A 13,190-nucleotide genomic window follows, 5' to 3' on the forward strand; every position below is an offset into this window, starting at 1 on the left:
TTCTTTCATTTGGGACGTGTTTCTTTGTCTCTGCGTTCTGGCTGCTTCCCTGTGTTTGTTTCTGTGTATTAGGTAGAACTACTGCATCTCCTGGACTAGGTAGAATGTCCTTGTGTAGGCGGTGACCTGTAGGGTCCAGGGGCACAGCCTCCCCGAGCACCCAAACCAGATGCTCTGTGCGTGCCCCTGTGTGGGCTGTGGCCTGTCGTGGTTGAGCCTTGATTGCTGTTGGCATCACTGGGAAGATCTGTCCGCCAGGCCAATCAACTTTGTGGACTGGCTGTGGCTAGAGCAGAGGATCCACCGTGCAAGAGTCGACCCAGTCTTGATGTGACTTCCTTTTTAATTCACTAGTTGTGGGACTTCTATTCCACTGGATTTCAGGTGGTTCTAAATGATGGCTGTTCTGTAGTTAGGTTGTAATTTTGATGTGATTGTGGGAGGAGGTGAATACCGCATGGACCTATGCTGCCATCTTGACCGGAAGTGGGATCCAAGCTTTTTCAAAGCATTTTGTTACATGCTGGCCAGCTATTCTCCTGAAAGATGGTACCAAGTTCAGGCTTGTTATATGCAAGAGTGACCCTTAGGATGGCTGAGGCTTCTTTTGTGTGCATTTTAAAGCTATTTTCTTGAAGCAATGTTATGTTTAAAGCACACATTCTGCAGAGGGCGGCGATTTTTGATATCTCAACAATTTTTTCTCCAAAATCTGTGTTTATACAAGTAAACCATTCGTGTCAGACATTGGCAGGCCATTTGCCTGAAAACTTAAATGACGTTGATACGTATTTCCTTCACTTCTGAGAACACTTACTTAGATGCTGAGTTAATACATGAACCAAACTAACTTGGGTCTTTTCTAGTTTGAAAACTCTTCCTGCCGGATACATAAAAGGCACGGTGAAAAAATTTGCTTTGCCCAGCTCGGTGTTGAGACGTGTTTGATTCCTGTCACAGCATGGAGGTGGCCATCAACAGCTCAGAAAATACACCTGCCTATTATCCTCTCCCCTGGGGTGGAAGCTGTTTCTCTCAGTCAAATGATTTTAAAGGTCACTATTATTGCCAAATTTTTCTAGTTTCTATGTAGACATTTAACGAATTCGGTGCCTCTTTCTTGATTATTCAGATCGATGATCTTAGCCTCATCTTTCTGTATCTTAATGTATATGTTGTAGAGTAAGATTCGCTTCTCTTCAGAGTTAGAAAAGTGACCCACCAGAGTATTATTATATTATTAGTACCACTTAGGAATCACAGTAAAAAACAGATGATTCTCCTGGTGCTACCTTTCTGCCTGAACCGACTTTGCAAAAAAACATGCCATTTTGTGAATCAGTAGATAGAAGTACCTTGTATTTTCTTGTAAGTGTCCTATATGTTGAAAATCACATCAAAGTTCAAAGTTACGTCGTACACAGAACTGGCTGCTTATTTTATACGACAGTTAATACCGGCTACTTTGGTGAAGAACAGTTGGGTTTGGATGGGAACATTGCCACAAAAATGGAAACAGATACATATTTCTAGTCTTTGTAAAATAAAAGAGGTTAAAGCAGCAGTGTTTATATATATATAGTTTTATTCACATCTGCCGGTGGGTACGAAGCCGCTCTGTCTGGAGTTTGCATGGCCGTGCTCTGTGTAAAAGGGGGAACTGTTGGGCTAGGTTTTGTTTTCCCGTTTGTCAAGTCACAGAAGCCTCCAGTCATGCATTTTTGCCACCCGATCTGTATTTCCTACATTTAGGGGGAATGGCGGAGGGTTAACTGTTGTTACTTTGTAAATGATTAAAAAAAGTTAGTTCTGGCGGGTTGGCTCAGCGGTAGAGCGTCAGCCTGGCGTGCGGGGGACCCGGGTTCGATTCCCGGCTAGGGCACATAGGAGAAGCGCCCATTTGCTTCTCCACCCCCACCCCCTCCTTCCTCTCTGTCTCTCTCTTCCCCTCCCGCAGCCAAGGCTCCATTGGAGCAAAGATGGCCCGGGCGCTGGGGATGGCTCCTTGGCCTCTGCCCCAGGCGCTAGAGTGGCTCTGGTCGCGACAGAGCGACGCCCCGGAGGGGCAGAGTATCGCCCCCTGGTGGGCAGAGCGTCGCCCCCTGGTGGGCGTGCCGGGTGGATCCCGGTCGGGCGCATGCGGGAGTCTGTCTGACTGTCTCTCCCCGTTTCCAGCTTCAGAAAAGTAAAAAAAAAAAAAAAAGAAAAAAAAAAGCGAGCCTAACACTTCTTGAGCACGGCTGTTAGAAAGAAAGGCGCAGGGGAAGCTCTGACGTAACTCTTTCTCGAGTGTTCGGTTTAGCCGCCTGCTTTCCATGAGGGACAGTCTCTTTCTATTTTACATGTCAGGCTGCAAGCCCGGTGCTGGCACGGGGCCCTCACCGCCAAGGGACCTCGGAGGGCACCGAAGGCACCCCAGCGTCGGCCTCTTTGTGCACTGGGTGTGAGTTACTATAAGAATGCAGAAGAAGGGAGGCTTAGCTAGCTCTCCTGTGTTTTGAGAATGTTCTTGTCTCTAGATCAGTTGTTACTTAACCACTCTGTGTGGAATTTAGTATATTGACTTTTTACAGCGAATTGGTATCCACCATTATTCCCCTCCCCCATTGAGGGGGCTTCACTGTACCACGGGGTTATTTGCTGATTTTTTTTTTTTTTTTTTTTTTGGCATTTAAATTTCTCAAATCCTGTTAACACACAGTTGTAATAGATTTTTTTTTATAAGAGAAAGGAGGGGAATAAATATTTATAGTGTCGTGTATGTCTGACACTTTGATTATTTGATGAGATATTCAAAACAAAAATTTCACCTCGTTGGCTAATAGCAGAGGTCAAGTTTAAATCCACTGCAGCTCTCTGCTTCGTTTGGGTGACGCTTTCAACCAGAGACGCGGAGGAATCTGTGGGAAGGTGTGGTGCGGACTGGGTGTGAAACGCACGCACCACAAGCGGTGCTGCCCAGCAGTTAACCTCCAGGCGCCCCCCCCCCCCCACCGCGTGGAACCCTCCCTCGATCCTTTTTAATGCCCCTGTTTTGTCTTCTATCCTCCACATCATTTCCGGTGACGGGGGACCCTGGTGCTGTCAAAAGCCCCCCCAGCCTTTCTCCAGACGGGGCGTGGGGCTCTGCCAGTGTTTTCTCTAGGAACATTGTGTCCTGTCCTCAAACATGCACAGAAAGGGACCCTGACAACCATCCTGATGACCAGAGCCCAGGGTGGCTCTTCTTCTTTCAGAATTAAAATGAAATTGGCTAAAGGAATTGAATCTCTTCACAGGAATAGAGGAGAAGCCAGACTAACCCAAAAGAATCTTTGGTTCTGAGGAGCCTTTGCCATGTTTTTTTCAGGGGGGTGGGGTAGTGTGGGAGCCAGTGCCATGTAATTCGTTTGGCCTCGTGAGGAGGGGAAGCATGGCGGGCGGCTGCAGCGTTGGCTTTGGGGCGTTTTAAATCCGGAGGGTCTTAGGAGCCGGCAAGCAGTGTGTCCATGTCCCATTTCAGAACAACTGGGAAAACAACGCGTTGAAACATGCGTTGGGTACAGAGAGCCTGGAAAAACAAATTTCAAAGTATTTTAACATTTAGAGTCGCTCAGTGGCTTAGAAAATAAACTCCTTTTAAGAAACCGATCCTGAAATTAAAGCTGTTTCCCAGATGTCAGATGCACACAGCTGATACGGGTTGTGTATCTAAGGTGCAGCTACCGAGATAGAAGGTCAGGCTCCGGACCACTTAGAATAACAATACAGATAGGGTCTGGGCTCTGGGAGCCTCCACACCCCCCATTATTTCTTTGTCACTACTTCCCCACTTGGCAGCCTGCAGGGCCCACGCTAGAGCGTCTTCTGTTACCTCCGTTCCTGGGCAGAAGGCACCGCAGGCACTCAGGGACATGTGCCTATTTATGTGGCACGAATTCAAGGTGACCCAGCTAGTGCATGCCAGCATAAGTGCTTGGGGACAGCATCACTTCATCCACAGCTTGGCTGCTGCAGCAATACCGAGCCCTGATCCTGGAAGGAACTGGCAGAGATGGGTTTATTGAAACACAAAATAATAGCCCTATCCAGTTGGCTCAGTGGTAGAGCATCAGCCCAATGTGTGGAAGCCCCGGGTTCGATTCCCAGTCAGGGCACACAGGAGAAGTGTGCCTCTGCTTCTCCACCCCTCACCATGTCCCCTTCTCTCTCTCTCTTCCCCTCCTGCAGCCATGGCTCGAATGGGTTGACCAAGTTGGCCCCGGGTACTGAGGATGGCTCCATGACCTCTGCCTCAGGCACTGAAATAGCTTGGTTGCTGAGCAGCAGAGCAGGAACCCCAGATGGGCAGAACATCACCCTGCCCTGTACAGGGCTTTGCATGATGGATCCTAGTCAGGGTACATGTGGGAGTCTGTCTCTGCCTCCCCACCTCTCACTTAATTAAAAAAAAAAAAAAAAAAGAAAGAAAGAAAGAAAGAAAAGAAAAACAATATAGTATACAGAAAACCTAATAGACATTCTGGGCCACTGAAATGATTTTCAGTGGTCATGCTCACTGCATTCGCATTAACCAGGTCTGATCTTGGAATGCACGCCCGCTTGTCCCCTGAATAAACGGACGAATGTATGCTACTTCATACAGATAATTCTCGAGTTTGCCGTCCCTGCAGAGCCTCAGTCTCTTCCCCACTGCCCCACTTTCCATCCCGTGTTTCCGTTTGTGAAAAAGGAGACAGTGGGAAGGTATGTACGAAGGACATAATGTGTCCTTGAGCTCTTGAACTAATAAAGCAGTGAAATAAACTGTTAGGTTGTTGCTCGTTTTCAACACAAGAAACTCCACGTGACTTGTAAATTTTTTCATAGCAATTTTGATCCTGACATGAGAAGAGAGGGGAAAAAAAGGCAGCTAAGTGTTGATAATAACATCCAAAGACAGCCAAAGTTCTTGACTAGTCACTTTGGCCTGAGGCAAACAAAAACCTTCACTCTTCTCGCTTTTCTGGGAATAGGGAAAATGAGGTTAAGCAAGATTTTGGCTCAGTTTGCCGAGGCCAGGTCAGGTGACGTTCGGGACCTCATGGGCAGGGTGGGGGTGGGGGTTTCTCTAGCACAGTGGCTCATCCTCTGTAGCAAGATCCATGAGTGAGTCAGCCACACCCCGGGCTGTGTTGATGAGTCACTCACTGGCTTCCCAAAGTGGCTTTCTCCAGAAGTGTGGCACATTCATGGTGTCCCCTTCTTTCCCACCCGAGGGACAAAATGCTGGTAAATAAACCCATGCAGGAACTGCGGATGTTACGGTCTTTCTTAAGTGGCTCACGTTGCCCTAAGGGGCGGACACCAGGTCTTGCCTGACTCAGCTTCTGCCCAGCCCGAGCGGGTTTCAGCAGTGACTCGGCAGAAAATCCTCAGTGCTCCGTGGAAAGGATTCCAGCAGACCGATCGGCACAGCTGCCTTGGCGGAAGTGCCGGTCGACCTTCCCACGCCGCCGCGGCAGCTACTACTGCTGCTAATTTAAACAAATGGAGGCTTCTTGGCGTGGCTGTGATGGAAGTCGAGGATTAGAGCCTGGTAGTTAAAAATACAATCCCTGCCATTCATTCTACATTCCAGAGAACGCTGACATTTTTTGAATTGGCAAGTGACGGGTAGGGACCGGAAGCATGCCCCAAAATAAGGCTTCTGGTTTTTGTATCATCTTTTATTAGAAGATCCTAAAAAAAAAAAAAAAAAAAAAAAAAAAAAATCCCCTCCTTCTCTGAGTTACTATTTCTGTGTTATGGACTACAGCTCGTTGGAGGAGCTGTCTACGTGAACACCTGGCCGGAGCCTCCGGCTCTAGGGATTCCTTGTGGTTTCGGAGAAGGACGGGCCTTCTCATGCAACAGACTTCCGCCGTGCCAATAGTCACCTGGGTTGTACGGCATCCGAAAGTCGGTTTTTATAGCGTTGGGGGCTTAATCGGGGAGTGGTAGGAATGTTTTACTAATGGATGTGTCACTCTCGTGCGACCTGACCAGGACCTTTGTGTCTTTTATTCTGATGCTTGAACTAGCGAGAGACGGTGATGTTTAGGATTTGGGCAGAACAGAAAAAGAATCAAAACCCATGATAACGCCATGACAGCTGCTTTGGGGCAAAGAATCGTCCTTTCTCGGGTGATGATAGGAAGGATGAGCCTTGGGGAGACAGAGAGGGATGTCTTTAGGAACGAAGCGGGACTCCAGGCGTCCTTCGGCCGGGGGAGGGGCCGGCACGCTGTTTCCGATCACGCTGTTTCCGATGGGCAGGGGGTTCCAGCTCCCAAGCCCACCTCCCGCCGATTTCCATCTGAGCTGTCGAGGGGAAGCAGACACGGAGCAACTGACCTGATGGCTGCGGATCTGGGGGTGGGGCCGCTCGTTTACAAGTGGCCCTGAGCGACCGCGGCCAGGGGGCGCCTCGGTGACCAGCTCTCACTGTTGTGCTGGTTTTAGGCGACTGTCCGGGAAAGAAGGTGCACCTAGGCCTGGGAGAATGGGGACCGGCGCCTGCCAGCCGTCTCTGTCCTTGTGGTTACCACCCATCTCTGGGGTGAGCCGGGAGCTAAGCACCTCTGGCGGAGAAACAAGACAAAACAAAAGGCGCTGCTCAAAAGCAACGCAAGATATGAGTAAGATAGGACGCCACGCCTTTCCTAGGTCTTTAAAAAAAATTTTTTTTTTAATTAATTTTGAGAGAGGGAGAGAGAGGTCGATTTGTTGTCTCACTTATTTATGCGTTCCCTGGCTAATTCCTGCTGTGCCTGGATGGGGCATCAGACCCCCAACCTGGCATGTAGGGACGATGCTACCTGGCCAGCCGAGCTTACCCGGTGAAGGTTCTTGACTAGTCCCAGAGTTGAAATGAGAACACGCTGCTAGCGTGTTTAATTCATTTTGAAACATAGGCAGGATTTACCCCTGAAATAGAACAAAAAAGTAAACTTTTGCTTATTTATATTTTAATTTGAATTAGGGAAAATTTCAAGACAGTCATGTGAGTCCTGGGCAGGCCTTTTCGCATTCGGGTCCAGGGTTAAGCGTTGGTATAGCGTTTGTCGTCTGCTGACTGGGGGGTCAAGTGTACTTGTCCGGCCCTTCCTGAGAAATGACCAGCCTCGTGCAAGTCTATTTTAATGTTTATTTTTTAACACCGATGCGTTTTATTGGATTGTTTCATAACAGGCAAGCTGCAAAGCTATTTTATTTAGATTTTATTTATTGATTTTTAGAGATAATAGAGGCAGAAAGAGGGGAAGCATCAACTCATAGTTGCGTCCTGTATGTGCCTTGACCAGGCAAGCCCAGGGTTTCTAACCTGCGACCTCAGTGTTCCAGGTCGATGCTTTATCCACTGCGCCACCACAGGTCAGGCTGCAAAGCCATTTCATTTAGCAGGTTTTAAACAAATAATCTTCAGTGTATGTACATTGGTTATAACATTAAGAGGGTGGTGAATTGGCCTAGTAAGTCAAAAAGGTGTTTTTTAAAAAAAAATTTTTTTTTAGATCATAATACCATATGATTTTAGTTACGTGTAGAATTTAAAAAAACAAAATAAACAAACAAAACAAAAAGAAACTCATGGATACAAAAAACAAATTGATGGTCGTGAGATTGAGGGTGATGGGTGGAGAAGGGGACGAAGTAGTCACAGGGATGTGAAGGACAGCACAGGGAATAGTCAGTAATATTGTAATAGTTAGGGACAGTGCCAGGTGGGCGTTAGACTTACTGGCGGGATCACGTTCGTAAGTTATATACAGTAAATATTGAATCACTGCATTGTACACTTGAAACTAATATAAGGTTGTATGTCAACTGTAACTGAAAATAAAGAAAAAGATTTGTGCATTTGGCTGAATGTAAATTTTTTTCATTTTTCATTGAATTTTATTGAGGTGACTTTGATTAATAAAATAAATGTGTCAGGTGGACCATTCTCTAATTCATCGTCTGCATATTGTGCTGTGTGATCACCACCCACGTCTCCTTCCATCACCACTGATCCCCTTCACCCTCTTCTACCTCCCACACCCCTTTCTTTCTTTTCCTTTTATTTTTTTTAGAAAGACAGGAAGGGGGGGGGAGAGTGAGAGAGCAGAGAGAAGATGAGAAGCATCAATTGATGGTTGCATCACTTTAGCTGTTCATTGATGACTTCTCACACATGCCTTGACCAAGGGGCTCAAGTCAAGCCAGTGACCCCTTGCTCAAGCCGGCGACCTTGGGTTTTGATGGCCTTTGGGCTCAAGTCAGTGAGTGTTCTTGGGATCATGGCGATGACCCAACACTCAAGCTGTGAACCTGCGCTCTAGCCGGGAACCTTGGGGTTTCGAACCAGGCACCTCAGCATTCCAGGTCACCGCTCTATCCACTGCACCACCACTGGTCAAGCCTCCTTTTCTTCTTGAAATCAACACACTGTTGTCTGTGTTGGAGGTTTTGTTGTTGTTTTGCAATTTACAAGCTATGAATTGTTTATTTCTAGAATTTTTTTTATTTAGAAATTAAATTTGATGGGGTGATGTTGGTTCACAAGAACACACAGGTTTCAGGTGTAGACCTCCAGAGCACGTGACCAGTTCATTGTGTTGTGTGCCCGTCATGTGACCTATTCATTGTGTTGTGTGCCCATCACGTGACCTGTTCATTGTGTTGTGTGCCCGTCACGTGACCTATTCATTGTGTTGTGTGCCCGTCACCTAAAGTCAAGCCACTTTCCGTCACCGGACATTTGTCCCTGTTTACTCCCTTCTCCCACCCTCTCCCTCTCGTAACCACTTCACTTTTGTCTCTGTCTGTGAGTCTCAGCTTTATTTCCCAAATATGAGTTAAATCACATAGTTTAGTTTTTTCTTTTTTTTTTGCTTATACGTCTTTTTTCTTCTTTTTTTTAAATTAGTTTTACTAGGGTGACATCAATAAATCAGGTTACATATGTAAAAATATGGAACGCTTCACGAATTTGTGTGTCATCCTTGCGCAGGGGCCATGCTAATCTTCTCTGTATCATTCCAATTTTAGTATATGTGCTGCCGAAGCGAGCGCTAGTTTAGTTTTTTCTGATTGACTTATTTATTTTGCTTAGCGTAATATTCTCATATCCATCCGTGTTGCCGCAAATGGCAGTGTTTCATCCTTACTTAGAGCTGACCCCTGTTTTGTTATATGTACGTACCCCATCTTCTTCATCCAACCCTCTATCAAGGGACACTTGGGTTGTTTCCCTGTCTTGGCCACTGTGAGCAATGCTGCAATGAACACGGAGGTGCGCGTGTCTTTGCGAACAAATGTTTTCGAGTATTTTGAGTAAATACCCAGTAGAGGGATTGCTGGGTCATATGGTAGTTCTGTTCTTAAATTTTTGAGGAACCACCATACTTTCTCCCATAATGGTTGTACTACTTTACATTGCCACCAGCAGTGAATGAGGGTTCTTTTTTCTCAACCTCTCCAACACTTGTTATTACCTGTCTTGTTGATAACAGATTATTAATCTAACAGGTGTGAGGTGATATCTCATTGTAGTTTTTATTTGCATTTCTCTATTAGCTACTGAAGATGAGCATTTTATATATTTGTTTGTTGTTTGTATGTCTTCATGAGAGAAGTGTCTATCTGTTCAGGCCCTCTTCCCATTTTTTAATTGGATTGTTTATTTTCTGTTGAGCTTTATGAGCTCTTTATATGTAGTATTTTGGATATGAACTCCTGTCAGAGCTGTGGTTTGTGAGTATCATCTTCCATTTGGCTGGCTACCTTTTTTTTGGTTGGCAGTTTCTTCTGCTGTGCGGAAGCTCTTTAGTTTGATGTGGTCCCATTCATTTATTGTTGCCCTTACTTCCCTTGCTATGCAGCCAAATTCATAAAATCTTCTCTCTACAGCCAAGGTCCATAAATTTAGTACCTGTGTTTTCCTCTGTGTAATTTATTGTTTCAGATCTTATACTTACGTCTTTGATCTATTGTGAATTTTTGTACATGGGGGCAAACTGTAGTTAAGTTTCATTCTTTGGCATGTGGCTTTCCAATTTTCCCAACACCTTCTATTGAAGAGGCTTTCTAACACGTGGGCTTATTTCTGGGCTCTGAATTCTGTTTTATTGGTCTGAGTGTTTGTTTTTCTGCCAATACCATGCTGTTTTGATTGTCGTGACTGTAGTATAATTTGAAGTCGGGTTGTGTGATAGATACCTCCAGGTGTGCTCTTTTTTCCCTCAGAATTGCTTTGGCTATTCGGTGTCTCAAAAAGGTTTTTACTATCTGATTTTTTTAAAAAAGAAGACAATTCATTTATTCCCCAAATTGGGTTTGTGAATATTGTGGGTATTTGAGACGCCTATTCCATTTCTGTCATCAAAAAGGGCTTATGTTCCATTAGAAGAGAAAAACCAGCACCCCCCACCCCAAATAAATAAAAAAGAAAGAGTGAAGAGAAAGGTTCTGAAAAGAAACTGGGCTGGTTGGAGGGTGAAGCCCAGCGGCACCGGGTGCGAATGGCGTTTTGAACCAGCCAGCCCTGGTTATGCGGCCTGACTTTTCCTCTCGTCGGCGCGGTTCCGCTGGCTGGGTTGTGGTGGAGAAAGGAGGCAGGTTGGGGGTGGCTTGTAAGTCTGGTCCTGACAGCTGTGATGATGGCGGGGAGCCCAGAGGAACGCCTGACCCTGGTGTGAGACTTGGACACTGAAAAGGGGCGGTGGAGAGGAGGGGGAATACGAAAGCTTCTATTTGGTGAGGAGCTCTCTGCCCGTGGAAGTAAGCAAGCGCCGTCTTGTGTTGCTAAGAACTCTATAAATTCCTTCGGAGTGAAACACTTGTAATCACTCCTGTTTTTATATGTTTGTAGGCTTCCAGCAATACAAAACGTATTACAGAAGCCTGCTCTGTTTCAGAGAGTCTTTGCTATGTGGCTTCCTTCCATAAAGTCGGTCTGAGAGGCCATCCGCCGGAGGGTCAGTTCCTCGGAGAACACCAAGTCGCTTCCTGGGCTGCGGGAAGCGGGTCGAGTCCGTTTTTACAGAGAAGACTCTATCTTCGCCTTTGACGGACGGTCTCTGCTGCTCGTCAGGGTTTTGTATTCACAAACGCTGTTCCTTTTGATACGTATTACCTGACCCGAGCTGGTTGGGTCACCTCGAACCGCGGGCGGCCAGCCTTGGGCCGCTGGAGCCGCCTTCCGCCCAAGGGAAGCCCGCCCCCTGGTCCAGAAATCTGGAGTCCCCCAGAATACACCCGTTTCTCCTTTGCAACAAGGAACCGGTGTGCTTCTTACCTATCTGTTTATTTTACCTTGTTTTCGTGGATGTCGGTGCTGAGACGAGGGCGGGTTCAGTGGCGTCCTCAGTTAGGTCACGCGAGGTCGGAGCTAGCATCGTCACTCGGGTATGTGTGACTCCCAGACTAATATTCCCGAGCCCACAGCTCCCACAGGAGGCTGCCCGGCAGGTGCCTGTGTGAGCAGTGGGGACCGGGGGTCCCAGGGGTCCCAGAGGTGACTGGGACCACTTGGGATGAGAGTCTGGAGGCGGGGCAGAGGCTGGGTTGTCCTCTCGGCCGGGGAAGGGGCGCAGGGCGACCGGGGAAGGGGCGCAGGGCGACCGGGGAAGGGGCGCAGGGCGACCGGGGAAGGGGCGCAGGGCGGGAGGAAACTGAAGACCGGAGCAGGGAAACCTGGGCGCCTCTGTGGTCACCCGGGTGAGCGGTCACACAGGAAGGAGGCTGCAGAGGAGGAACCAGAGCTCCCTGAGTACTCCCCCTCCCCAGGCCGGTGGGAGGGGCTGGGCCCAGGGGACCAGGGGACAGTGCCCCCTGGGAGGCGGGGATGCTGCCCCTGCTCCGCTGACCCAATGACATCTTAACGCCAAACGCAGAATTTGCTTAATAAATAGATGGACCTTTTTAAGTTTGTGTGTTCATTGAACACCATCTTAATTTAAGAAATGAAGAATGATTTCAGGCAACACAGTTCTTCCCAAACAACCGTTTCCAGACAGACAGACACCTTCGCAGAGAGGTGCCCACCTTGTCGCCCCCAGGAACTGGAGGTCCGGGCAGCCTACCGGAGGGGAGGCTGTGTCGCTCTTCCTGCGACTGTGACTGTGACAGTGACAGAAGGCAGCCCGGGAAGTGCTGGCTGGGGGACCCCACCCCCACTTACCCTCCTGACAAGCGCCTTTGTTCACCGCAGGCTGCAGGCCTCTATTCTGTCGTCCCGGAAGACTCTTTTTCTGTTGGTGTGGCTGTGTTTCCCCCCTTCCTTGCCTGTGTCACACTTTCTTTCCTTTAGGAACTGCTACTCCTTTTGTTTTGTTTTTGATAAACAACACGGAGCCCGGTAATTGATTCCATTTCCCTCTGCGGCCAGACAAAGAGAGATAGGCATCCTTTTCCTTTTTGTCTTTTTGTACCTTCCTGAGTATTTTTGTTGCTACTGGTTCTGAAAACAATACGGAGTCACTGTTAAAAACCTGGAGAGTCCAGGGAGAGTTCAGATAAGGGAGGGGAGGGGGCGCCCACGAGCTATTACCACATTTTCCTTTTTAAATATGATATATGTATGTTTCCTTCATGTGTATGTATGTTTGCATGTATGTATGTATGTATGTATGTTTGCATATCTATATGCGTATGTGTATGTGCAACTGTATATATTGCATATATATGTATATTATATATATAAATTTCCCAGAGGAACTGGTCTTAAAGATGGCAGACAGCTCTCTCGCAGCGGGCCCAGCAAGGGGGTGCCGTCCAGAAGGAGGTGCTGGTGGCCAGGAAGCCAGGATTAATCTGGCTACATGGTGGGTGTTGGCAAGCAGGGGAGGTCACACTGAGAAACAGGAGAAAGGAAGTGACTCAGGAACTCGGAGAGAAATGAGACAGCAGCAGGGGTGACCGAGTGGCCCGTCCTACCTTTGGGAACGGGGCAAGGGGCCCTGTCCCTGTGTGGTTTGAATGAGCACTAGGAGACTTCAGTTTGCAAATCAAATCATCAGCGATGTGGTCAGCTCTTGTGAGCGATGCCCTGGCCTTGGGCGTTCAGAGCGGGAGCCACCCTGGTTGAGCCTGAGGGCAGGGCGGCTGTCCCATGGACCCGTTGGCAGGGGCCGGGGATCGGAGTGGCTTTCTTCTCAAGAGTTGTTTCAGAGCGGTGAGAACCGTTCACTTAAGAAAGGCTCCCC

The 13,190-nt window shown here is 47.7% G+C and overlaps 1 non-coding gene across 1 annotated transcript; it reads right to left on the minus strand.

Moving 5' to 3' along the window:
- Nucleotides 1-8,950: 8,950 nt before the first annotated feature.
- Nucleotides 8,951-9,057, minus strand: LOC136380196 (U6 spliceosomal RNA). The gene has a single exon (XR_010746872.1). It is a non-coding gene; the product is annotated as a U6 spliceosomal RNA (small nuclear RNA).
- Nucleotides 9,058-13,190: the final 4,133 nt, after the last annotated feature.

This window comes from Saccopteryx leptura, chromosome 8 (assembly GCF_036850995.1).
Source record: "Saccopteryx leptura isolate mSacLep1 chromosome 8, mSacLep1_pri_phased_curated, whole genome shotgun sequence".
NCBI lineage: Eukaryota > Metazoa > Chordata > Mammalia > Chiroptera > Emballonuridae > Saccopteryx > Saccopteryx leptura.